This window comes from Eurosta solidaginis, chromosome 5 (genome assembly GCF_040869045.1).
Source record: "Eurosta solidaginis isolate ZX-2024a chromosome 5, ASM4086904v1, whole genome shotgun sequence".
NCBI lineage: Eukaryota > Metazoa > Arthropoda > Insecta > Diptera > Tephritidae > Eurosta > Eurosta solidaginis.
In genome coordinates, this window is record NC_090323.1 from 57,941,846 (window position 1) to 57,969,716 (window position 27,871).

At 37.4% G+C, this 27,871-nt stretch overlaps 1 protein-coding gene across 5 annotated transcripts in view; it reads left to right on the plus strand.

Moving 5' to 3' along the window:
• Positions 1-27,871, plus strand: part of LOC137253785 (ATP-binding cassette subfamily G member 4) — a 265,003-nt gene that overhangs the window by 38,352 nt on the left and 198,780 nt on the right. The window contains exon 2 of one of the 5 annotated variants that reach the window (XM_067791240.1): positions 7,115-7,361. The exons of the other annotated variants lie outside the window; for them this stretch is intronic. The gene's annotated coding sequence lies outside the window, so the exon portion shown is untranslated. The remainder of the gene's footprint in view (positions 1-7,114; positions 7,362-27,871) is intronic. 5 annotated transcript variants of the gene reach the window in all.

Genomic DNA, 27,871 nt, shown 5'->3' on the forward strand with positions numbered 1-27,871 from the left:
AATTAATATTTGAAGTTGAAATGTTGAGCAGAAGAAATTTGAAAAAAAGGAACTTATTTACAGTGAATTGTCGCTGACGAAATATTTAGAAATTCAGTGAAAAATTTGATTCACACTGCACTATTGGTATTAAAAATCTGTAGCATGTAACTGAATTTGAAATTGGTTCAAAAGTATATAGGTATGTGGTAGTCACGACGCACCGGTTTATTAAAAACATTTTAATTGGTTTTCCCGGAACCATCGTTTTATATGAAAAATCTCATTTGGTTTTTTTGAAACCACCGTATGTAATGAAAACATCCAAACTTTACCATATGTACATGGAAAAAAGTCAAAATGCCCGAAAATTTGAAAAGAAAAATATTTGTAAAAGACTATTTGAAAAATTGGTTTAAGAACACGTTGAGTTTAGGGAAATACCGTTTGCAAAAATAGCACTTTTGGATTCACTTTAAATCGCTTTATAACATACATAACCTGTAAAGTTCACATGCAAAAGAAAATATACGTGTGTAATAATAATTGTACACATGCGAGCAAAACAAGTGTAGTATGTTCGATGCTATGGTTAATATTTAAGCAATATTTTCCATTTAGCATTTTACCAATTATGTAAAACAAATATAGTTTTAACACTAGTTTTAAGCAGAAGTAATTAGCACTAATTTGAAAAGAAAAATTTTGGTTGTAGCTGGTTTTAGGCATAGTAGTTTTAAATTTGAAAAATTAGTAGTATTTTTAAACAAAAGTAGTTGTAATGAACTAGTTTTGATTTATCGTATTTTTAACTCTAAATTTAGTTAACAAAAGTGATTTTTTCTCTTCGCGCAAAATAGTTATATTAACGAAAAGTGTTAAGTTGAAGTTAACATTATAGACTTAGTCACTTAATTTAAGCTAATGTAGTTTTAAGTTTATAAAATTAACATATTTTAGGTGCTCCCGCGCCGCAGTCACAAAAATTTAGGTTATTTTAGGTGCTTATTACAGTTTTCGGTATTCCCGTAATTAAACGTGAATATGTTGTTTGTCAATGGCATGATGTATGCGATGCAGCCGGATAAAATCAAAAGCTTGGAAAAAATGAGAGATGGTGGGTACGGAGGATTTTCACTCGCGGCTGGCCCGCGCCTCACGGTCGCCATCTAGCATACACTTTATTAAAAAGTTATATTTCCTCCAATGTTTTATATTAAACACAAAAACGGCTTATTAAAAAAGTTTTGATTTTAAAAAGGTGTGTAAATATATTTTATTTAAATATTTAAAACTTATATTTTGTCAATTCTATTATTTCACGACCGACTCCCAGTAAGTATCCAATTTTAATCGCCGAATCACTTAAGCGCTGGGTTGCATTCGGTCAACTCGTACAAGAACAGCTGATGCATGTTTGATATGGTGAGTTGCGTTTAGGGTGTCGTTACAATACCCATGTCGTACAAACACATTCTAGAGTCACCTCTGGTCCACCTTTATGGCGATATCTCGAAAAGGCGTCCACCTACAGCACTAAGGTCCACTCCCTTTTAAAATAATCATTAACACCTTTCATTTGATACCCATATCGTACAAACACATTTTAGTGTCACCTCTGGTCCACCTTTATGGCGATATCTCGAGAAGGCGTCCACCTATAGAACTAAGGCCCACTCCCTTTTAAAATACTCATTAACACCTTTCATTTGATACCCATATCGTACAAACACAATCTAGAGTCACTCCTGGTCCACCTTTATGGCGATATCTCGAAAAGGCGTCCAACTATAGCACTAAGGCCCACTCCCTTTTAAAATAATCATTAACACCTTTCATTTGATACCCATATCGTACAAACACATTCTAGTGTCACCTCTGGTCCACCTTTATGGCGATATCTCGAAAAGGCGTCCACCTATAGAACTAAGGCCCACTCCCTTTTAAAATACTCATTAACACCTTTCATTTGATACCCATATCGTACAACCACAATCTAGAGTCACCCCTGGTCCACCTTTATGGCGATATCTCGAAAAGGCGTCCACCTATAGCACTAAGGCCCATTCCCTTTTAAAGCACTCATTAACACCTTTCATTTGATACCCATATCGTACAAACACATTCTAGTGTCACCCCTGGTCCACCTTTATGGCGATATCTCGAAAAGGCGTCCACCTATAGAACTAAGGTGCACTCCCTTTTAAAATAATCATTAACACCTTTCATTTGATACCCATATCGTACAAACACATTCTAGTGTCACCTCTGGTCCACCTTTATGGCGATATCTCGAAAAGGCGTCCACCTATAGCACTAAGGTCCACTCCCTTTTAAAATAATCATTAACACCTTTCATTTGATACCTATAGAACTAAGGCTCGCTCCTTTTTAAAATACTCATTAACACCTTTCATTTGATACCCATATCGTACAACACACATTCTAGAGTCACCTCTGGTCCACCTTTATGGCGATATCCTGAAATGGCGTCCATCTATAAAACTATGGCACACTGCCTTTTAAAATACTATTTAATACCTTTAATTTGAAACCCATGTCACACAAACACATTCCAGGGTTACCCTAGGTTAATTTTGCTAAATGGTGATTTTCCCTTATTTTGTCTCCAAAGCTCTCAGCTGAGTATGTAATGTTCGGTTACACCCGAACTAAGCCTTCCTTACTTGTTTTTCGTTAAGTTTGTCACAATCGGCGACAATATACCATACAGGGCAGGCATCTAATGAGTGTAAATTTTTTAACCACTACCTGCGAAAGGGTTTGAAAAAAAGGGGTTTTCAAAAAAACTTCATAAGCTATGGGAAATGGCCTGTGCAGGCTGGGATGTTCAGTAGGTAGGTATAACAGTTTCTATGACGGAGTGATAATTTGATTTTTTTGTTTTTATGATTTAAGCATTCTAAGAACATCGTAAGAAATGCCTGAAGGAAAAAGTTGTATATATTTGATAACAAATATATATGTCCATACTTTTTTCTTACGAAAACCCGAGTTGGTTGTCAAAAACAATAATAGGCTTGATATGAAAAATTTTCGCTAAATTGGGTATTTTTACTTTATTGTCAATAAAACCAACATTTATTCATATATTTTCACGAAATAAGGTTTCAATTATATATAATGTTTACAGTTTTAAGATCGTGAAATAAAAATGGTAAGTTTTTAAAACCTTCGATTTTTCATGAATTTTTGAAAAATAAAAAAATGTTTGATTTTGCAAAAAAAAAAATTTTTTTTTTTACATTTTTATGTGAATAACTCCACAACCGTCGATCATATAAAAACATTTTCGTATCAAGACTTGAAGAAAATTTTGCGGTGAATCCACTGGTGTTTCTCTCAACGAATTTAGATAAGTAATTTCCAAGATATGATAAAATAAATGGAAAGACCTCTGTCAAATTCGTGATTTTTAGGGGGCCATAATACATCGAAATTAAATAGTTAGACTTCAAAGTAATTTCTTTTGTTGACTAGTGTATTCAGTAAAAGGCCATTTTCTTTATTATGTTAGTTTAGGTTAAGTTGAACTGGCCGGTCCATGAGGACCTCACATAGACTGAATCAGCCGGAGTGTTACCAGAAGTTTGTTTTGACGACCAAACTGAAAAACCTTATCAAAAACCAGGACCTATGTCATATAATAACTCCGTTCTCTTGGCAAATACAAGAAGGTTTCTACGATCTATGCCACTTGTTGGTTCTAGATCTGACAGCTGAATCACTCCTAAGTCAGCCTGGCAAGCGCAGAGCGCGAGCCCAAAACATGCTCGATTGTTTCTCCCTCCAACCCGCACTTCCTACGTCTGCTTTTACTGGCCAAGCCTTATTTAAAGGCATGTGACACCAGAAGGCAGTGTGCAGTCAGTATACCCGTCACGAGTCCACAGTTCTCTCTCTCTTTAATGATAGAAGTAACTTTATTCGTCTAAGGTAAGGTAAGACCTACACATAATTTTAATTTTCTATATTGCCCGAATACCAAATTCTATATAGATGAGGCTTATGTTTTCTCTATGTTATGCTATATTTTGAATGAAAGTCTATTTAGTTTATTATTGATTATATTCGATGCTGCTTGGGTAGAAAATTTTGTCCACGCGCAGAAGATAACATATATATTTTTATAGATTAACTAAAAGGTGCCTAGATTAAAAACTTTAACTGCCTGCATAGAAAGTTCTATACGCTATAAAAGGTCTGTCCAATTTTTTCTGCATGCTGCCCAGGTATAATGTTCGGTGTGGGTGCCACATAGAGCCTTCCTATATTTTTACAGATTCTAGCTCTGCCAATACGGTAAAAAAATACCCAATTTTTTGTCTGAGCAAATGATCGCTTTTTATGTATTAATTGTATAGTTGTGCACAATCCTTTTGACCATTAATACCCTCAGAAGAAGAGCATTCATTCACCTCATTGAGTGACAGTAAACCTGATTGTCTCTGTGAAATTTTTGGTATAATATAGTAGTGAATGGGCATGCTAGTGACTGCGACAGTTCAAAGTATTGCTGTTAGTACTCATACACAGTAAAAGATATAGAGTATCCTCGGCACAGTATTTAGGAACTTTTACGAAAAGTCAAGAAACTTTATTTTTTAAAATAAGGTCGTGTATTTTAAATTGACTTGAAAACAAGTAATGAAGCTAAAGTTCGGGCGAAACCAAACGTTATATGCCCAGCTGTGCTCACTGACGTATGTGTGCAATTATCTCAAGTGCATCAACATTTTTCGATTTTGGTCGATTTTTTATAATTTTTTTGTTTGACATACATATAAAAAAATAACATATTTGGCAATTTTTTGAAAGTTAATTTTTTTCGAGTACATGGTTTTAAGTATTGTGAATTCCTACAAGTGTAGAATCTTTGTTTTCCTCCATTACCATACCTACCTGTGAATTAAGGCTGACAGGGAGAATGGCTGGCACGAATGGTCAGAGAATGGAAGAAAGGTTTGTTTGTTTGCTCGCGGTAAATAAGTTGAATTTCCCTGAATTGCTCATTTGTGTTTCAAACCAACTTTGCTTTTAAGTGTGTCCATAGAAAGACAGACTACATATTAATATTCGTTTATAAAAATAAAGGCAATAAAGAAATAGCCAAACAAATAAACATTTTAAAATATGCAAATAATGGAATATATAAGTCGTTTACAAAAATTTTGAAAAAAATGTACTGAGCAAATGATTTGAACAATCGAACGGCACCCCTTGTATGAATTTACAATGATTTTATATTAACATTCAATAACACACATGGTACCAAAGTGTATTCAACAAAGTGTGATTCAATTTGGCAGTTCTCTCTTTACGAACAGTACTATAATGTCAAGTTTAAAATAATTTTAACCCATTTGAATTTAGAGAGTTTTTAAAAATATTTTAAAACGTTTGTCTTTTCTTTGGTTTTTTAAATTTTGCAGTGATATTTAATTGTGATAAACAGGGCTTTCCAAAATTTTTTATAATGAAGTGCAAATCACAATACATTTACAAAGTTATATGTATGTACACTAAACCTTTATTAATAAAAAAAAATAAAAAAATTTAAATTATTTTGAATGTTTAAAGAATTTTAATGGTTCCATTAATGAATAAGTTTTGAATTAGTGCATAAGCAAGTGTCAACGATTAAAATTTAAATGTAATGTTATGTTCTTAAACGAACACAAATTATCCAAGAAAACGTGAAATTATTATTGGCCTAAATAACATATTATTAGTCTCTTAATTAATGTCAATAGGTTCGTATGTACATATGTATGTACGTATTTGAGTTAAAGAACTTGCTTACGAAATCGAAATACTCAAATGAATATTCCGTTTTGAATTCAATTTATATGCAAATGTTTGAAAATGACGCAAAAATCATTATAGACACATGTTAAGTGCAAAACAGCCAAAATATATATTAATTATCCAGTAATAAAGTATATATTGAATCCCAACTTGAAAAATTTGTTAACTCATGCACTTGACACTTATTCACAGTACAATAACAACATTCAGCTTATTTGCGTAATGTAATTACTTCATTTAATTTCATGATATCGTGGCTGTTTGTGAGTGCTTTGATTTTATTCAAATTTTTTATTCTTTTAAGAGTCAAAAATATTTGTGTTGCCTACTTACACACTTACATACATTTGTTTACAGCAGCGTAAAAAACTGTGACGTTGCAAATATTAATCGAGTTCACGCAAATAAAAGCAAAGTATTGTTTTTTGCCGGTAAAATCTTGGTATGAAATTTGAGGCCGGCATTGCTTAATTAAATATTCCTACAAAGAGCAGTGACGCAGATATTTGTTTTGTTAAAATCAAAAAATTGTAATGCCTATACATATGTAAATTATAATTTGAATATGGTAAATAAAGCTATAATAATAATTGGTTCGAAAATCTCCAAAACGGGCCGGTCTAATTCATATTAAATATATATGTAGTTACTAGAGCGGGTCAAATTTTTTTCCACTAGAATTATAACAAAAACGTAATCTAATCTTCTACAATGTCATCCATATATTCAGGTATTGTGAATTTTCTATCATTATGCTCGTCCATCATAAATTCTTTTAAATGGTTTGGTATTAAACCGCATGAGCATTCTGTTGTTTTTAACTTGCATTTACATTTTCCAGTGTAAAATAATTCATTTGCTGATTGTACGAATGTTGTAAATTCCTGAAATTTTGTCTGTGTTTAATGCTTTCGTGCAAGGCCGTAGCGTGAGTCGCAGGGGCCCCGGGGCAGAACAATAATTGGGGCCCCTTTATCAAAATTATATCCGTGTATTTCTGCCATGAAAAGCTTCTCAGTGAAAATTCATCTGTTTGTAGGATAAACTAAAAAGGAGCACGATGCAAATTTAAAAAGAAGCTCGATATGGGTGGAAGGATATCGCGCCAAGCATTTTCTTATTAATATTTATTCATTGCAATACGATACAGAGATTTTTACTATAATAAATTTTGAACATATTCATATTACAGTCTCGCTTAAACTTAGCTTTGGGAAACATCAGTCTTACTAGTTTTATTACAATATCATTAGTTTTTGTACTACATTTTAGGTGAACTATAAAAGCTTTTTTCTCGATTTCACAGCAGCAAATTTGTCTATCACCACATTATAATCCACTCTGCGTGCTCTTTGATTTTCGATGGACAATAGCGACAAATTACTCAACCTTTCTTGTGCCGTCGTGCTTCGCAGATAGTTTTTCATCAATTTCTATTTTGAAAAAGTTCGCTCAGCTTTTTCAGTGGTTACGGGAATGGTGAGGAACATCAGAAGAGCGGTGCAAACATCTGCGTAACTCGAAGACAACGAGGAATTTTGAATAATCAAAAAGTAAGTCAACTCTTTCACACCTTTCATAGAGGCAAGTTCTTTCTGAAATGTGGACCTGCCATACAGTAGTTGAGAGGAAAATGATGCCGATACGTCCTCAGAAAATTGTTTGGGAAACTCGTCAGCTTTTTGTTCCAAGCTCTTTATCGAAACATTTGCTAGGAACTGTGGCTGCAAGACTTGATAATCACCCAGAACTTTATTTTATTATTTTTATTCGTAAGCTTGCTAGAAAAAAATTTCTATTGAAAAAGGAAAACAAATTCACCAAGGATTATGTTGTCTAATTTGTTGTTGCTTTTCAATTTGAATTTGTTTGTAAGCTAGCAGAAAAAATTTCGGGCAGCCAAAAGCTCTCGAATAAAAAATCCCCAATAACTGTAGTTTCACAATTTCATTGTAAGAAATGTATTAAATTTTTTGATATATCAAACGTGTTCCTCAAAAAATGGGGTATATAATAAAATACATAATGGAAGTTTATTATATACAAACCTTGATTTTCCGTGCCACTTTTTTCAATTTTTGTCAACCACGAAGTAATTTGTATATTGCTTTTGACCGATTCTTCGTTTTTCTTTTTTTTGTCCCGTCTTTTTTCGGCCCCACTCGGGTAAAGCGCCAAATACACGACACGAACATTTCCGCGAACATTCCCGTTATGTCATGTTTCTGCGACCTTTTCTGTCGTGTATGGTGGTGTTTGCCAGTTCGCGCAAATGTTCGCCAAAAATCAATATATTTTAATTTTTGGCGAACATTTGCGCGAACTGTTCGTGCGTGTATGGCGAAATAGCTCATAATCGTAGTAATTTCTGAACGGAACAGACGTGCGCGGAAAAGTAAAATGGACAATAAAAAATTTCTGAGTGAATTTATTGAAATGTATAAATCTTTGCCATCATTGTGGCAAGTAAAAAGCAAAGATTATTGTAATAGAATTAAAAAGAATAGTGATTATGCGACTTTAATTGCCACAGCGAGCAATATTGCTGCAGCACAATTGTTGTCCGTATTCATCGCTGTCTGAAAGAGAACTAATGTCCGGCCAAAAGTTCGTATCATTGGGAATGATGACAAAGTGTGTTATCTTATCTGTCAATTGCCTGACAGGCTGTTCAATATGGCTACTTTTCAGCGTTTTGACACGCTCTTCAATATGGCGGCGCCTATCTTCAGCGGGTGATAGAAAGAGATACAGAATGAGACAGCGATAGTCAAATGCGAATCAGGTTATCCAATCACTTTGGAATTTCGACGTCTATGCAGAAGAGATCACACTTTGTCATCATTCACAATGGTTCGTATGGTGTATGGCCAAAGCTGCGAACAAGATTGCGGAATGTTCGCGGAAATGTTCGTGTCGTGTATTTGGCGCTTAAGCACGTTTCATTTTGATTAATCGATCACACTATTAGACACGAACTGAATCACTATGTAAACCAGGGTCGTGCGCAAGGGGTGGAGTTTTGGGGGTTCAAACCCCCCATGGGCTTACAACGACTGAATTTTTTTCATAAAAAGTGGTAGATGGAAGGTGCATTTGTTGACAGATAGCCAATAAATATGGTAAATGTTTCTCTTTACTCCCGTTTCTATTAATTTTTATCGCAAAACTAGTCTTGACAATAACGGATGCTTACAATGAGCTTCCATATGTTCAATCAAATCAATATCAGAAGCTATATTCATATGGCAAAATATCTATTTTGCAAAAGTGGGGGACTCGAAATCGGACTTAGAACTACGGTGTCTTCAGCAATTTTTCTTAGAATCATCTGTAGATTACGTTTTTGCTATACTCCTGATGAAAGAAAAAAATCCATCCATACAATTTGACCCGCTCTAAAAGTTACATATCCAGCCCGATTCCCTCGGAACTTTGTACTTGCAGATTTTTTATTCCCGCCGAAAAGCTCCTCCAATTCTTTTCTTTTAGGGAGAACAATAATTGGAGAATAGGAATTTCGAATTTTTGAAAGTCAGCTGTTTTGTCAATTGCAATTTCTTATTGTATTTAAAAAATTGAAAAGTTTAATAATTGTTGCGAATTTGTTTGATATTAAGAAATAAAATATAAACAATGCACAGTATTACATTTCATGTGGTATTCACTGAAATGAGTAATGAATTGGTGCCACGGCAACATCAACAGAGGAGCATAAGAAGAAGACGGCGGCGTGATAACACAAATCCGCCGGAGTTGCCTGCTTCCATTCAGCAAAGCAATTTTCTGACGGTCAAGTCGAGTTGAATTCGCCTTTCGTCATGTGCCAAAATCTATTTAAGCCTTCTTAAAAAATCCTTCCGCAATTTCTGGATTGCTGTATCAAATATACCAAGAGCTCTTCCGTTGCTTATGATATACTTTTCGACTTAAAATAAAGAATATTGTGGTAGAATGTACATATTTTAGCACTTTGAACAAATAAGTGTTCTTCCTTAAAATAACCAATTTCCTTTAACTATTTCGATGCATTCCCTTTAATTTAATAAGTGAAAAAACTCCTAAGTAATGGCCGAGAAATCTCCCTCACTCACATCATAATATCTACTTTTCTCCTATAACCGGTTTCCGCCTTTTCGAGCATTGTTCAGAATAGGAGGAAAGGGAGAAGTGAAAAAACTCACAAGGAATTTTTATTTAGAATTGCGCTGATCGTCACTACATATCTAAGCAAAAAACTCACTTTTGTCGGCGTCAAAATATACATACCTATATTTTTTAATGTGTAAACATCTTTGTTCACGCAATGGGAGAGTCCTGAAAGTAAACGTAAAATGTAGGAGTAAGCGTAAGGTTAAGCGTTGTCTGTGTAAAAGGTATACTATGCGGGAATGCATGTAGAATGTAAATGTAGGCGTAGTGTGTAATACTGGTACATGCACAGGTTGGAGTACTAAAGAATCGATAACCGAATTATACAGGTACTAGATACATTTGTCTAGCTTGAAGAGGTTGACTAAAAAAACAATACAATTAAAATATGAATTTCTCAGAAAACAAATAAAATTGAAAGGCAGTTCTGCGAACTCATTTTCATAAAGGCGGGTATAATTTAAATTTAAGCCCAAATTTCAAATAGTCGGAACCGAAACCGGAATCGAAAACCTAATTAATTGTTAAGTCCCAAATATAATTCTGAGGTTTATTTTTCACATATCAATGATTGGAAAACATTTTGATTGCCAGTAAAGTTAGAGCTTCCGTCATAATATTACCCGCACAGCTAGGCTAAGCATCGGATAAAATTTTCGTTGACATCGTCCGACACGTCCCAAAACCGTGACCAACACTTTTGTCATTAACATCGCAACAAGAAAAGTACTTTTTTGTGACTATAACAGCGACTTAGATCCACACTATAAAAAAATTTTCTAAGCGGGGTCGCCCCTCGGCAGTGTTTGGCAAGCGCTCCGAGTGTATTTCTGCCATGAAAAGCTCTCAGTGAAACCTCACTTGCCTTGCAGATGCCGTTCGGAGTCGGCATAAAACAAGTAGGTCCCGTCCGGCCAATTTGTAGGAAAAATCAAGAGGAGCACGACGCAAATTGGAAGAGAAGCTCCGCATTAGAGGAGGTTATCGCGCCTTACATTTATTTATTTTTGTTGTCGCAACAACTTTTTTTTGTTCATTTGACTACTAAAACGGTCAATTACGAATCGACGATTTGTGCGCAGTTGATTCAACATCTTGTTGCGATGGATAAAAATTGACAGAAATTTCGGTTGAATTGCCCCGTATTTCGGTTGATTTTACCAGTGCATAAAATATCGTTGTATTAAAATAAGTAAAAACGAATATTGAAGTCAAAGGTGTTTACTTCATTTTGAAATAATTTTGATGTCTTTAGTTTGTTGTGTTTTTTTTTTTTTTTTTGTTATTTAAAATTTCACCAGTGCCTTTATTAGTGTTTATTGGCACAAATGTTTCAATTTAAGCTAAAGTTTTAGTTGGGTTCCTCACCGATCCTCACGTTGGGACTAATATCTTATTATTAGTCAAAGTTTTAAGAGTCTAAAGTGTTTCCGCCGCTAACTATGTTTTCGGACAGTTTTCTGATAGCGTCATCGTGACAAATTATTGTTGTATGTTATATGTGATCACATGTAACATACGACATTATTTTATCCAGTCAAATATATGCACATGTAAACTTTTGTGTGTGTTTGTTGTTTTGTTATTGTTATGTATGCAAGATCTTTTAATTTCTTTATTTAATAGCGTCATCGTGACAAATTATTGTTGTATGTTATATGTGATCACATGTAACATACGACATTATTTTATCCAGTCAAATATATGCACATGTAAACTTTTGTGTGTGTTTGTTGTTTTGTTATTGTTATGTATGCAAGATCTTTTAATTTCTTTATTTAATAGCGTCATCGTGACAAATTATTGTTGTATGTTATATGTGATCACATGTAACATACGACATTATTTTATCCAGTCAAATATATGCACATGTAAACTTTTGTGTGTGTTTGTTGTTTTGTTATTGTTATGTATGCAAGATCTTTTAATTTCTTTATTTAATCCTATTGAACATTGCATTTGCGATAGGCACATTTTACCAATGCCAACTATGGCGCATGTTTATTTTTGATATTTGATGCTTGGAATTCAGGTCGCTTTTTATTCTGGTATGTAATATGTGTTCCAAATATAAGCCAAATCGGACCACAAATACGATTTTTGTGAATATCTCGATGCTTGCGCCACCTAGCGGCGATTTTTTCATAGGTCGCTTTATATTCTTGTATGTATTATGTATTCCAAATATGAGCCAAATTGGACCACAAATACGATTTTTGTGAATATCTCGATCCTTCCGCCACCTAGCGGCGATTCTTTTTCATAGGTCGCTTTATATTCTTGTATGTATTATGTGTTTGTTGTTTTGTTATTGTTATGTATGCAAGATCTTTTAATAACTTTAATTTCTTTATTTAATCCTATTGAACATTGCATTTTCGATAGGCACATCTTACCAATGCCAACTATGGCGCATGTTTATTTTTGATATTTGATGCTTGGAATTCAGGTCGCTTTTTATTCTGGTATGTAATATGTGTTCCAAATATAAGCCAAATCGGACCACAAATACGATTTTTGTGAATATCTTGATCCTTGCGCCACCTAGCGGCGAGTTTTTCATAGGCCGCTTTCTACTCTTTTATGTATTATGCGTTCCAAATATGAGCCACATCGGACCACAATGCGATTTTTTTTCCTTGCGCCACCTAGCGGCGATTCTTTTTCATAGGTCGCTTTATATTCTTGTATGTATTATGTGTTCCAAATATGAGCCAAGTCGGACCACAAATACGATTTTTGTGAATATCCCTATCCTTGCGCCACCTAGCGCCAATTTTTTTTCTTATTATTGCGTTGTCATCGGTTTCTGAACTATATTCCAAGTTTCAAGCTTGTGGCTTATCGGGAAGTTACTAAAATTTCAATTACAAAATTCGTTCACAACGGCCGTGCATGCGATCGTGCATGCGGCCATGCGGCCGTGCGGCCTGCCTGTCAAGTCAAGCTAAATAAAACCGTTTAATAATAAAAGACGACCGCCGTGGTGTGATGGTAGCGTGCTACACCTACCACACCGAAAATCCTGGGCTCACGCCCCGGGCAAAGCAACATCAAAATTTTAGAAATTGAATACTGTGAATACTGAAGTATCAACATTATTTTCATCATCATTAATTGGGGCCCAACCACCTTAGTGATTTTGACCGCTTTTTTTCCTCTTAGGCCAGGATTTTCTGTGCGAGTTTATACTCCAGTTAAAGCTGATTAGAGTTTACCCTTGCCACTTTGTTTGGCGACATCAAATTTTTATTGTATTTTTTAGAGCAAGGGAATTGTTGAGTTTGTTTATTTGTAAGAGCTTTTTGGTCGTTCAATTTGAAGCAAAAACATTAGTTTTTCTTTTTTTCTCCGACGCGTTTCGACACGTTATTGTATCTTCTTCAGGGAGACTATGTATTTATTTCGACAAGAAAACATAATAATAATAGTTTTCTAAATTATAGTACATACATACCATAACATAAATTGTAGACTGCAAATTAACTACACATTTTTACAAAAATATATACATTTAACATAAATACAATTTTTACATTTAAAAACCATCTACACTCTATCCCAGCTGTTCGTCAATTGTTGGTTATCACACATTTGTATGCACAGCTGATATTATCTACATCCTCTTTGTAGTTCATTGCATTATTTATCTGCTGTTGGATTCGAAGCCCTTCCAACGTTAATCTTTTCTTTATTTTGCTTTCCACATCTATTATTCGTGTATTGTCGAAATCAGCTGAGTGATCGAATTTGTTGATGTGCTGCGCCAAGGCTGTCGTCATCTTTCTCCCAAAGCTCGCTTCGTTGTTCCTATATATATTTTGTCGCAGGGTTCGCCTTCTTCGCCATTACATTTAATTTCATAAATAACGTTGTGTTGTTGTTCCTTTTTTGTTCTGTCTTTAGTTTTTGTAAATATTGTATTAAGTGTTTGATGTGGTCGATGAAAGATATAGTGTTGTTGTGTTGTTGTGTATGTTATGTGCCTAATGTTTTCATGTCTGTTAGTCCTGGTACATATGCTATGCCGGTAAATATTTTCTTTTGGTTATCTGCTTTTGTGTTCTGATTTGAATGTTTGATATTGTTCATTTTTGTTGTGATCCATTTTTGTATTAGGGTGCTCGGAAATCCATTTTTGTATAAAAAGTTCTTGATTTTGACATTGTTTTCTTTTCTGAACTCCTGGTCGCTGAGATTATAAATTTTTTCAATCAGGTTCAACGCAGTGCTTCTTTTTTAAGTCCAGGGATGATTCGAGTTAAAATTAATCATCCTGGACGAGGCTACAGACTTGGCATACCAGTTTGTTTTTATGTCATTGTTGAATCTGTGGAGTTGAATATCCAAAAACGCCAACTTTTTATTTTCTTCTTCTTCACAAGTAAATTTGATTTTTGTATGTTGGTTATTGGGGGTTTTCAATATCATTTCTACGTCCGTTTTCTTAATTATAGCAAATGTGTCGTCTACATATTTCTTTATGTATTTTATATAGATTCCTTTTGATCTTAATTCAGCTATACTATCGTGTAGTATTTTGCCTAAGACAATGTCCGCTACAGTCGGGGATAGAGGATTCCTCATTGGCATTCCAAATATTTGGTGGTATATTATTTCGTCGCTAACAAAGTAGTTGTTGTCTCTCAAACAAAATTCTACGACCGATAGAAATTGCTTCCTCGTAAGAGTTGTTTGGTTCTCTAGAGTTGGCCACTGTTGCATAATTGTTCGCATTGCTAAGTGGATTGGGATGTTCGTAAAAAGCGAAACGACGTCAAAGGATACCAATATTTCGTCGTCTTCGATTCTAGTTTCTTTTAAATCTTCTTTCAGTTGTAACGAGTTCTTGATATTATAATTTTCCGAGACAATATTCTTTAATATTTTTCCAATAAATTTAGCGAGTTTGTAGCATGGGACGTTAACTGACCATGAAATGGGTCTAAGTGGAATGTTTTCCTTGTGAATTTTTGGTAGTCCGTATAATTTAGGTGCACTAGCTGCATGGCATGTCAATAATTGTCTAGGTTCCGCGTCAATGTTCTTTTGCTTATATATTTCATTTATGAGGGTGTTGTTTTTCCTTAACAGCTGTTGCGTCGGGTCAATTCTCATCGTTCTATACGTTTGCTTGTCTTTTAGAAGGTCCTTTATCTTATTTTTATATTCCGTCTTGTACATAATCACAGTTTTGTTACATTTATCTTCACTCGTTATTATTATAGAGTCCTTGTGTTTATTTATAAATTTGGCCATTTCATCGTAAACCTTCAAAATAAATTTTTCTTTTGGTGCACATTTCATTTTGTTTTTGTAGTTGCTTATTCTATTCGCAATCCTGCATACAAATGTGTGATAACCAACAATTGACGAACAGCTGGGATAGAGTGTAGATGATTTTTAAATGTAAAAATTTTGTTTATGTTTGTTAAATGTATATATTTTTGTAAAAATGTGTAGTTAATTTGCAGTCTACAATTTATGTTATGGTATGTATGTACTATAATTTAGAAAAATATTTTCTAATTATGTTTTCTTGTCGAAATAAATACATAGCCTCCCTGAAGAAGACACAATAACGTGTCGAAACGCGTCGGAGAAAAAAAGAAAAACTAATGTTTTTGCTTTAAATTGAACAACCAAAAAGCTCTTACAAATAAACAAACATCAAATTTTGGTGCTCATCTTAGCTGTCCTCAACTTTAACTGGAGTTGAAACCCACACTGGAAATAAGGACGTTATTTTTATGTTTCATTGGAAGGCGTTTTTACGTGGCAGGTCCCAAGCCTAGCACACATCCCAGGAATGAGATTTACTTAGATCATTATTATTTTAAAATGTTATGTTTTTGAAGTAATATTTTATCAAAGTTACCACATACCTACGTACATATGTACATATGTACCTATTACATATTTAATGAGCATCGCACCTTAATATTACAAAAGGTCAATTGCTCTATTTACTATTTTTATAGGTCCAGCCATTATTATAAAACTAATACAACATTGATCTCTGTTGCTTAATACCATACCATTATTAAATAATATTGAATTATACAGTAAAGTAAAATTTTTGAAAGAAAAAGATAAATAAAGCGTGCTGCACCCAAATACCCCAATAATGTATTGTGACGAATATTAGTGACACTAAGTGATACTCACATCCCTGATGCAAAGTAAATGAAGTCACAACAACAATAAAGCAGACAGTCACTTGTATCTACATAAACGAATCCATCATTATGTCTACACATATAAACCTACAAGCAGCGGAGAAGCAACGCACAACCACATGCATATATCTGAGATACTTCCGAAAGTATGCAATGAGAAAAGCTATAAAATCGTGTATCTGTAGTTACAGCTGAGAAATTTGATAGCTGATGGCCAACTAGAAGATTCTAGAAATGGAAGCGCTAGAAGATGCGAACGAGGAAATCAGAGAGTATAAAAGGCAGCAACAGTAGAGGCGCGAGCATCAGTTGGACTTAAGACGCTATCTAGCGAGCAATAGCAGTATTATTTTGAAAATCAGTTTCAGTGTTATTGTGAAGTACTTTAATAAAGGCCATTTTGCAATATTAAATATTGGAGTTATTTATTCAACAGTTTAGTGATTCGAATTTATCAGAAGGTTGCAAATAAGAGGATTTGCAGTAAATTCGTTACAATTGGTGTCAGAAGAGGAGTTGTTGAATAAATTCCAGAGGACAAAAAGGACATGGCAAAGTTAAGTGAATTGAAGATCCAGCAACTGAAGAAGGAGTTGGAGAGCCGTAGATTGAATACAACCGGTATTAAACTCAAACTTCAGGCACGACTACGAGAGGCAATGGAAGCAGAAGGAATTAACGTGGAAGAGTATGTCTTTCATCTTGATTTCGACGAGACAACAAAAATTGAAGAGAAAAACGAAACATCGCAGACAGTTACGAGCACAGACTTGAACATGATATTGGCGGCAATAACTGCTTAAGCATCGACAGTGGCATCTCAGCTGGAATCGCAGGAGACACGCATAACGTCCAAGATGGAAGAACAGAAGACATATATAGCATCCAAGATGGAATCACAGGAGACATATATTGCAGAAATGTCATCTGAAATAATAGCGCAGATTGAAGCACAAGAGGCACGAATATCCGAAATGTCGGCGCAAATTTCAGCACAGATATCATCGCAGATCTCTGCTCAACTGGAAGAGCAAGAAGGACGTATTTCCTCGAAGTTGGAGGCGCGAGATACAAAAATTTTACAGTTTGAAGAAAAAATCGAGGCCGAGGTGGATGCTTTGAGAGGACGTATCGAGCAGTTGCAACTAAATCGCCCAGCAGTTTCAACGAGTAATCCAAAGGTAAAAACACCATCCTTTGACGGTTCTGTTCCTTTCCAGGTCTTTAAGATACAATTTGAGAAGACCGCAACAGTGAACAACTGGAATACTGAAGATAAAATTGCTGCACTCTTCGTAGCATTGAAAGGACCAGCTGCCGAAATCTTACAGACTATTCCAGAGTACAAACGGAACAGTTATGACGCATTGATGGCTGCTGTAGAACGGCGATACGGAAGCGAACACAGGAAACAGATATATCAAATAGAATTGCAAAACCGTTACCAAAAAGCTAATGAGACTTTGCAAAAGTTTGCGTCGGATGTTGAAAGGCTGGCACATTTAGCGAATGCGTACGCACCCGTGGAATACACTGAAAGGGTAAAGACTCAGAGCTTTATAAATGGCATACGGGACGTCGAAACAAAGCGAGCTACATACGCAAACCCAAAGCCAACATTCGCAGAAACGGTGTCACAAGCTCTGATTCAGGAAACAGCGTCGCTTCTGTGTAAGCCAGTTTTCAAAGCACGCCATGTGGAAGTAGAAAGGCCAGAGTGGGTAGACCCAATATTGGAGGTGCTGAAAGGATCGCAAAAGCGGAGTGGAAGAGTTATCAAATGCTTCAAATGCGGGAAGCCCGTTCACATTGCACGTCATTGCGATCTTGGTCCTAATAGTTCCAACAATGTGGGTGGCCGTAAACACAAAGCTGGAGGAGATGAGCAAGAGCGTGTCAAATGTAAGGATCGAGAACTTGCCTCAGCTATTGAATATCGTGTGATACCTATCTCGCAAACTGGAAGGAAATCGAGCAGTCTTACCGTCAAAGGAAATGTGGATGGCAAGGAGCGTGTACTGACTGTAGATACGGGCGCATCTCATTCTTTAATCCGATCCGATTTGGTCAACAGGAGAGTAAAGCCATTACCTGGAGCAATATTGCGTACGATTACTGGCGAGTATAACCAAGTCCAGGGAGAAGTGGTATGTGAAGTCTTAATTGGGGAGGTCATGGTTCTACACAAATTCGTTGTGGCAGAGATCGTTGATGAAGTCATATTGCGAGTGGATTTCTTAGTTGACTATGAGATCAGGATCGATATGCAGAGAAGGATAATGCAGTATAAGAACAAGGATGTGCCACTTAACTTCAGTTTTGAGCAAGGGTTCAGCAGTAAGCGAGTGCTGGTGAAAGAGATTCGACAAAAACCACAAAAGTCAAAGGCAGCAGATCAGGCAAGGGTTGATGGAACGAATGGGTCAAACAAATCAAAACCGAAGGTACCTGCGAGAAAAACACTGGCATTGACAAACCCTAATGGACGCAATGAAACGACTGATAGAATTTTCCAGAAAGAATGCAAGGGTGGTTTCAAGTCAGCGCGCACTAATGTTGTGAAACGTTAAGACGATACTGATGATACAAAGTCAATCCGTCAAGATTAAGCTCTGAGAAGTAGTTCTTCATTGGCCAAAGAACAGAGTGTGAGAGAATGGCCCAGGGTAATGAGTAGTAAGATGAAACACTGGCATGACAAGAGCTTTAATTCGGAAGGTTTCTTGGAGGGAGATTTGGTACTGCTATACAACCCTCACCGGCGCAAAGGTGTTCCATCCAAATAGCGGTGCAGTTGGGAAGGCCCGTACATAGTTGTGAAGAGGATCAGTGATGTCATCTACCGCATAAAAACAATTGGGAAACCACGAAATAGAAGGGTGGTTCATTTGGAGAGGCTAGCAGCGGTTAGATCGAGAGATTTGTCCGATCGGGACGATCAGACTTAGGTGGAGGGCAGTGTGACGAATATTAGTGACACTAAGTGATACTCACATCCCTAGTCTGATGCTAAGTAAATGAAGTGACAACAACTATAAAGCAGACAGTCACTTGTATCTACATAAACGAATCAATCATTATGTCTACACATATGTACGTACACGCAGCGGAGAAGCAACGCACAACCACATGCATACATACATCTGAGATACTCCCGAAAGTATGCAATGAGAGAAACTATAAAATCGCGCATCTGTAGTTACAGCTGAGAAATTTGATAGCTGATGGCAAATTAGTAGATTCTGGAAATGGAAGCGCCTAGAAGATGCAAACAAGGAAATCAGAGAGTATAAAAGGCAGCAACTGTAGAGGCGCGAGAATCAGTTGGATTTAAGACGCTATCTAGCGAGCAATAGCAGTATTATTTTGAAAAATAGTTTCAGTGTTATTGTGAAGTACTTGAATAAAGCCCATTTTGCATTATTAAATATCGGAGTTATTTATTCAACAGTTTAGTGATTCGAACTTATCAGAAGGTTGCAAATAAGAGGATTTGCAGTAAATTCGTTACAGTATCTTTAGATATTACGAAACATGTAACAAAGTGCATCAACCTTTGTAGTGAAAAAAAAAAACAAAAACAAGTAAGGAAGGCTAAGTTCGGGTGTTACCGAACATTACATACTTAGCTGAGAGCTTTGGAGATAAAATAAAGGAAAATCACCATTTAGGAAAATGAACCTAGGGTAACCCTGGAATGTGTTTGTATGACATGGGTATCAAATAATAGGCGTTAATGAGTATTTTAAAAGGCAATGGGCCTTAGTTCTATAGGTACACACCTTTTCGAGATATCGCCATAAGGGTGGACCAGGGGTGGCTCTAGAATGTGTTTGTACGATACGGGTATCAAATGAAAGGTATTAATGAGGGTTTTAAAAGGGAGTGGCCCCTAGTCGTATATGTGAAGGCGTATTCGAGATATCGACCAAAATGTGGATCAGGGTGACCCAGAACTTCATCTGTCGGGTACCGCTAATTTATTTATATATGTCATACCACACACAGTATTTCTGCCAAGATTCTAAGGGCTTTTGATTTCGCCCTGCATAACTTTTTCATTTTCTTCTACCAAATATGGTAGGTGTCGCAACCATTTCACAAAGCTTTTTCTAAAGTTCTATTTTGCGTCAATAAACCAATCCAATTACCGTGTTTCATCCCTTTTTTCATATTTGATATAGAATTATGGCATTTTTTAATTTTTCGTAATTTTCGATATCGAAAAAGTGGGCGTGGTCATAGTCTAATTTCGGCCATTTTTTATACCAATATAAGGTGAGTTCAGATAAGTACGTGAACTAAGTTTAGTAAAGATATATCGATTTTTGCTCAAGTTATCATGTTAACGGCCAAGCGGAAGGACAGGCGGCCGACTGTGTATAAAAACTGGGCGTGGCTTCAACCGATTTCGCCCATTTTCACAGAAAACAGTTATCGTCATAGAATCTATGCCTCTTTCAAATTTCACAAGGATTGGTAAATTTTTGGCGAAAACGAAAAACACGTAAAACTCCTTTTCGTCACTTAATATACTTTTTATTGTATTATAAAAACAATAATACTTTCCAATACAAAATTGTTTCGGCACTCGCGTGGTATCATCCTCAGTTGGTAGTGTTCAACTAAACATTGTCTAATACATATATCGCAGAATAAGTCCATAAATATTAAAAATATGCAAACATAATTTACTAAATACAGTAGTTACATATAACAAAAGTAATGAGAAAATGTCCAATGACAAGAACAATAACAATAGCAAGCAAATCATAAGTTTACTGTATGACTGAAAAAAGAGTAGAGTACAGTGGGCCAATATCCCGATTCACCGCGACATTTTTGTTTACATAAATATGTAATGATTCTAAGATATTTAATCTATTGATATTAGATTCCGATTTAATCACTTTACAGTCATCCTCACTCAATACGTGCTCGTTCAATAAAGCGTGCTCCGCAATTCCACTTTTCGGTTCAATATTTTTAATGTACTTCAAATGTTCGCTCATCCTGATACGTACAGTGCGAGTCGACTGGCCTATGTATTTTGCGCCACATACATCTCCTTCGTTATTGATTTGTGAGCATGTGACCGAATAAACCCCCGGCTTATCTAAACTGTCACACTTGTCCTTCGTCGATTTAAGCAAAGATTTCAGCTTTGTCTTTGTTTTTGGAACAACCTTAAGGTGTGCTTTATTGAAAACTTTTTTAATATTGTTGAAATAATGTGGATCGTACGCGATACTACAAATAGCGTTTCCATCATTTTTGCCCACTGTATCGAAAAACGAGGTGCATTCTCTTCTTTCCTTTTTTATTTGGTGCCTCTTAATTAGCTGTATGATGATGTTAGGGCAGTACCCATTCGTTTCAGCTATACTTATTATCTTCTCTTTTTCTCTTTTAAATGCGCTGCAGCTGAGCGGTACATTTACAAAGCGATGAGCCATAGAATTAAAAGCTGCCAATTTGTGGCAGTAGTGGTGGTTTGATTCAATTGGAATGAAACGCTCAGTGGATGTGGGTTTTCGATAAATATCGAATTCGATAAATCCGTCGATATTGTGTATAAGTTTGAGATCAAGGAAAGGTAGTACATTATCATCTTCAGTTTCATATGTAAACTGTATAGCATTATCTATTGAATTAAACAAGTTAAGCGTGTTTTCTATTTGTTCCTTCTCAATAACGACCACGCAATCATCTACATATCGAAAATATACCCGTGGGAAAAGTGAGCTCTGGATTAATTGTTCTTCGACAGTGTTCATAAAAAGGTTGCATAAGGAGGGGCTTATATTTAATCCCATCTGTAAGCCATCGGTTTGCTCGAAGAATTCGCCTCTAAACTGGAAAAATGACTGGGTCACGCATAAAACGGTTAGTTCAAATAAAGCACCAGCGACCGAGGGATTAATGTTTTGCCTATCGAGCCAAGCAAGTAGCGCATCCAAGGCTCCTTTCTTCGGCACGCTGGAGAAATACGAGGATATATCGAATGACGCAAAGCATTCATTTGAACTCAGGCGTACATCTTTTATTTTCGATACTAATTCCAAAGAATCCTTTATGGAAAATTCATCAAAGCTTTTGAGACTATTAAAATAATTGCTCAGCCATCTGGCTATATTAGATGTAGGGGAAGTATAACCGGCAATTATTGGTCGAAATGTATTTCCCGGTTTGTGCGCCTTGTATAGCCCATATAAACAGGGGACCCGCACATACGATCTATGCATTTTCATGTCCCATTGAGGGCCGAAAAGTTCGTCATACTTTTTCCGATGCTCCACAACTTCTCTCTTCATTTTTGGGAGAGGATTTTTTACTTTGACGTATTTACCTTCCTCAATCAAAGCACGCATACCATTGTTGTAATCATCTTCATTCATCACAACAACACAGTTTCCCTTGTCGGATTTCGTAATAAATATGTTCTTTTGGTTTAAAGATTTTACAGCGTTATCCAATAAGGATTGTTTAGAATTATTAGGGCCTGGTTTTCCTAGTAAAACTTGTTTTAGGCTAAATCGTACATTTTCGGCCTCATCAGGTTCTATTCTTCCGAGGGCTAACTCCGAGTCAGCGATCATATACTCCATAGGTGAGCATTTATACGGCAAAGCGAAGTTCAACCCTTTATTTAAACGCTAAATTTCATTTTCTTCCAGACTCATATCAGATTTGTTAATGATAAGGTCGGGTATAAATTTACTTGAAAAATTCATGGGCGGTTTCGTAACTCTTAGCTTACGCAATTTAAATCTTTTTATACGCATATATTGTTGGGAGAGACGATCTAATTTGCAACTTAACTTAATTAGAAAGTGATCCCAAACTATGGAGGAAAGCCTGCAGGATATAGATTTATGTAATTTGTAAGCAATTAACTCACAAGAAGACAACTGTTCGACTTATGGCATTAAAAGTATTCTAGACGAATTAAATGAAAAAGGGCGGAGCCACGCCCATTTTGAAAATTTCTTTTATTTTTATATTTTGTTGGCATAATTTACTTACATATATACTGTAAAGATATCAAATTTTTTGTTAAAAATTTACTTAAAAAAATATTTTTTTTTTAAGTGGGCGTGTTCGTCATCCGGTTTTGCTAATTTTTATTTAGCACATAAGTAGTAATAGGAGTAATGCTTCTGCCAAATTTCATCATGATATCTTCAACGACTGCCTAATTACAGCTTGCAAAACTTTTAAATTACCTTATTTTAAAAGTGGGCGGTGCCATGCCCATTGTCCAAAATTTTACTAATTTTCTATTCTGCGTCATAAGGTCAACCCACCTACCAAGTTTCATCGCTTTATTCGTTTTTGGTAATTAATCGCACTTTTTCTGTTTTTCGAAATTTTCGATATCGAAAAAGTGGTCGTGGTTGCAGTCAGATTTCGTTAATTTTAAATAGCGATCTGAGATGAGCGCGCAGGAACCCACATACCAAATTTCATCAAGAAACCTCAAAATTTACTCAAGTTATCGTGTTTACGGCGGACGGACATGGCTAAATGAATATCTTTTTTGGCCCAGATCATTTTGATATATAGAAGTCTATATCTATCTCGATTAGTTTATGCCGTTACGGATTGCCGTAATGCGAAGAAAGTTAATATACTCTGTGAGCTCTGCTCAGCTGAGTATAACAAGTGATCGAGTATAAGTTCCGTTGTCATCGAACGTTATATACCTAGTTGTGAATTGGTTATTATTATTATTAATTTTATTATATTTTTTTTGTGTTGCGTGGAAGGAGGAAATGCTTTATGAACTAACCAGGTTGCTAAGCGTGGGTGTTACAATTTGTAGCTCTCTTAGTGTAGAACTTCTCTTGACGACCTCCCCATTTTATAGCGCCCCTCTACGTTGGACTGGATTAATAGCTGATCGGTACTTTCGGAATTTCATTACATTCGCCGAATTTCTGCACATATACGAGTCCGATGCGAAAGCAAGGAGCAGAAAAGGTTAGCTGGCTATCTAGCCTCACTTCACGGTATTTCGTGGAGCTGCGTGTTTGTACTTACTGTTCCCCAACTATCACATTGATTATGGTGCGAACTCGTCTCTTCGTGACGATCACGATCTCAGTTTTCGCTGTAGCAAGCTGGATTCCATGGCCACTCATTCACCTATTTACACTGCGCATTACTTTGTTTAATTTAAGCTGCGCCAGCTAATATTATTATTAGAACTATTTTATCTCTATTTATATCTATTGTGCTTGATTTTGCTGTATGTGGATGTTTTTAATGTATTTAAGTACCTCTTCAGGGAGAGTATCTGCCTTGCCAGAGCGACGCATTTGCAGAGATTGTGAACCGACATTTAATTTTTCAACTTTCAAAAGCGAAATATTTGTGTATCCGCCAGATTTAGCTTACTTGGGCGATATCGTAAACTACAGTGCACTCTATCCCTGCAAAAATCGTTGGACCATGTGGTCCACTGGAGTACTTACCATTCTACTCCACTGTAATGCAGCGATGGACCAACTCATGTTTCTACACGAACATGTTGTAAGCCGATCATTGCTCGTTTTTAACGATTGTAATCACTGCACGATGTTTATTGGACTGTGGGTACTCCATGGATTACTCTGATGTAAAGCGGAGCTGGAGTATATGGTCCGGTCCTAGGACATCGCAATGTTAATTGGACCATATTTTTTGTATGAATTGTGGTTAATTTTGGAGCACTAGCTTGGTCCATAGCGAGTACTCCATACATGCATGCATGGAGTACTCGCGATTTTTGCAGGGATAGTACCAAGTAAAAGGTCGTAGGTCCTCTCTGCTTATAAAACTGAGTTTGGCTGATACTCCCGTTTCTGGGAGTATAACAATTTTGCTTGCCTTTGCCCTGGGCATTCAGTCCAGTGTTGTCTGAACTCTGTATTTCACAGTTGCTTATAGTTTCCTTAGTATTGCCTTTGTGAGTCCACAGAAGGGCTCTGGACTATGGAAAGCTGCTAAAGCACTCTGCGTGGCTAGGTAGTCTGCCTGCTTATTACCTTCATGTCCCTGAAACTCGGGAACCCATCCAATGTATTTATCCACTAGCTTAGTGGTACCGCAAACTTATATTACATGGATTTCTACCTGAAAAATATGGGCTTCTCATTAGAATCGATTTCTTGAAGTTCGGCCCATAGATGCCAGCTTGCAAGATTTACGAGTACTTCGAAATACGAGAATCTCGCGAGAAGCCGAGTTCTTGATTTCTCGGGTCTCGGAATTCTCGCTTGTGCTCCAGAATAAATCGTAAGCTCGATATAAAACAAACAATGCATCGATTAAATTGAATTTCGAGAACCACGCGAGCTTTACGAGCATATCGAGCCTCGAGAAGGCGAGTATCGCGTGAATCTCTTCTCGAACAAGTACGCGCTTCCCAGGGCAGTCGGTTCTATGTACCGGAGCGACTCGGGATTTTTCCCGACCAAGGACTGTCATTTCAGTGTGACCCCATCTAATTTGTTTCGTCCCTCCCAGCAGCTCCTTGCAGCAGGACTGCTCCGGGAAGGCATCGAATCCAATCCGGGTCCGTCTCCTGACCCCGGTCCTGAGAAATGGTTTTGCTGCATCTGCCGGAAAAGAATCTTTTTAGGACGGTTATAATCTGTTCAGTGTGTCTCGTGCAAGGGATGGTTGCATCGGACAGGTTGTTCTGGGCTTGATCCCAAAACCCGACATCCACGTAACTTTTATAAATCTTTTGTGGCTCTTTGCTGTTCACGCCCAAGGGCGTCCCGTAGTCTACGCCTAAGCGCCCCCCCCCCCCCACTACCTTCCAGCAGCCCCGCTGCTCAGCAAGCCACAACAAGTACTCGCTGCTGCTCGCGCTCCACGGCGCCAACAACTCAAACAGCTGATACCACTCATAACTACTACCTTCGTAGTAGAGTTGGTAGCAATGCTGAGCATCAGCCCCTGCCCCCGTCTTCTCCCCCCCCCCCCCTCTTTTCCGGCAGCAATCGTGCAGGTCAGGGAAACAGACTCTTAGTCCCTACCTCCGTTTGCACCGTCTGCCAGCACAGAATATATAGGTTTGCGACATCCGCCCAATGCAGCACCTGCCTTGGGTGGTGCCACTTTCCTAGATGTTCTGGTCTCCGCGACGTGTTGCCAGGTCGCAAACCAAAATCAGCCGGGTATCCCAATGCTTGCCCAAGGTTGCCCAGTCCCAGGGCCACAACAGCAATTGCGTCCTGGCCTTCCACAACCCAGGCGTAGTCACCCGTCACTTACCCCCAGAGTGGCGACGTCTTTCCTTATGCACTTCAGAATTCTGCAGTTAAACTGTAATGGACTAACTGGGAAGATTACGGAGATAGTCGATTTCATGAAGCGGCACAACATCCGCATTGCTGCGATTCAAGAGACTAAACTCACAGCAAGATCTGCATTGCAGACCTACTCTGGGTATAATGCCCACAGGAAAGACCACGAGAGCGGAAATGGAGGCGGTCTCGCGTTTATCATACACCACTCTGTGCAAAATTATATATTTGATCCTGGCATCGACGGCAGGGACAATGTCTTAGAACGTCAAGGCCTATCTGTCCGGTCAGGCGATGCAAACCTAGAAATCATCAACATCTACATCCCTCCTGCCTGGGCCTTACTCACTGGCAACAATCGCATTATCTTAGGCGATTTCAATGCCCATCATGATCTATGGCATTCAAACTTGCGGGCGGACAGTAGGGGTGAGATGTTGGCGGATCAAATAGAAGAAACGACGTTCTGCACAATAAACGGAGACGCCCCCACACGTATGGTAGGAAGCTGTCACAGCTCGCCAGATATCTCAATCGTGAGCGCAGAACTCGTAAACTGCGTCAACTGGCAGCCGATGGTAACATTGGCATCCGACCACCTGCCCATACTTATTTCGCTTCAGCGTACCGCCGACTTCATCGTCACTGAAAAACGCACTTTCATAAACTTCAAAAAAGGAAAGTAGGAACAATATAAATCCTTTACAGACAACCGCTTTGCTGCCCTCCCTATCCCGACTGATGGCTGCCAAGGGGAGCGTGCCTTCCCTAAGGTCATTAAATCCGCCTCGGTACATTTCATTCCCGTCGGGAGAATTCCCGAAATCCGGCCCACTTCCCGGCGGAGGCCGCAAACTTAGCGAGAGAACGTGACCTTATAAGGCAGCTTGATCCAGGCGACCCCCAAATAAGGGATATAAACCAACGCATCAGATTGCTTGTGGATGAACACAAGCGGGCGAAATGGGAGGAGCACCTAAGAGGTTGTAACCTCTCTACCAGTGTGGGTAAACTTTGGTCCACCGTAAAGTCCCTATCGAATCCGACTAAGCACAAAGACAAAGTTTCCATCGCCTTTGGCGACAAAGTGCTGTCGGACGCGAAAAAATGCGCGAGCGCTTTCTGCCGACAATATATAATGCATCCTACGGTCGACAAAGATAGACGCAGAGACAATAGACACGCACATAAACACAAATTCAGCGCGTCACCAATCACCATCGCCGCTAAAGAGGTTGAGGACGCCATTGGTCGTGCTAAACCATCCAAAGCAGTGGGCCCAGACGGCATAGCCATGCCGATGCTTAAAAGCCTAGGGAAAGAGGGTTTCAAATATTTAGCGCATGTCTTCAACCTGTCTCTTTCCACCTTTGTCATACCTGAGAAATGGAAAATGGCCAAGGTGGTCCCGCTACTAAAGCCTGGGAAACCAGC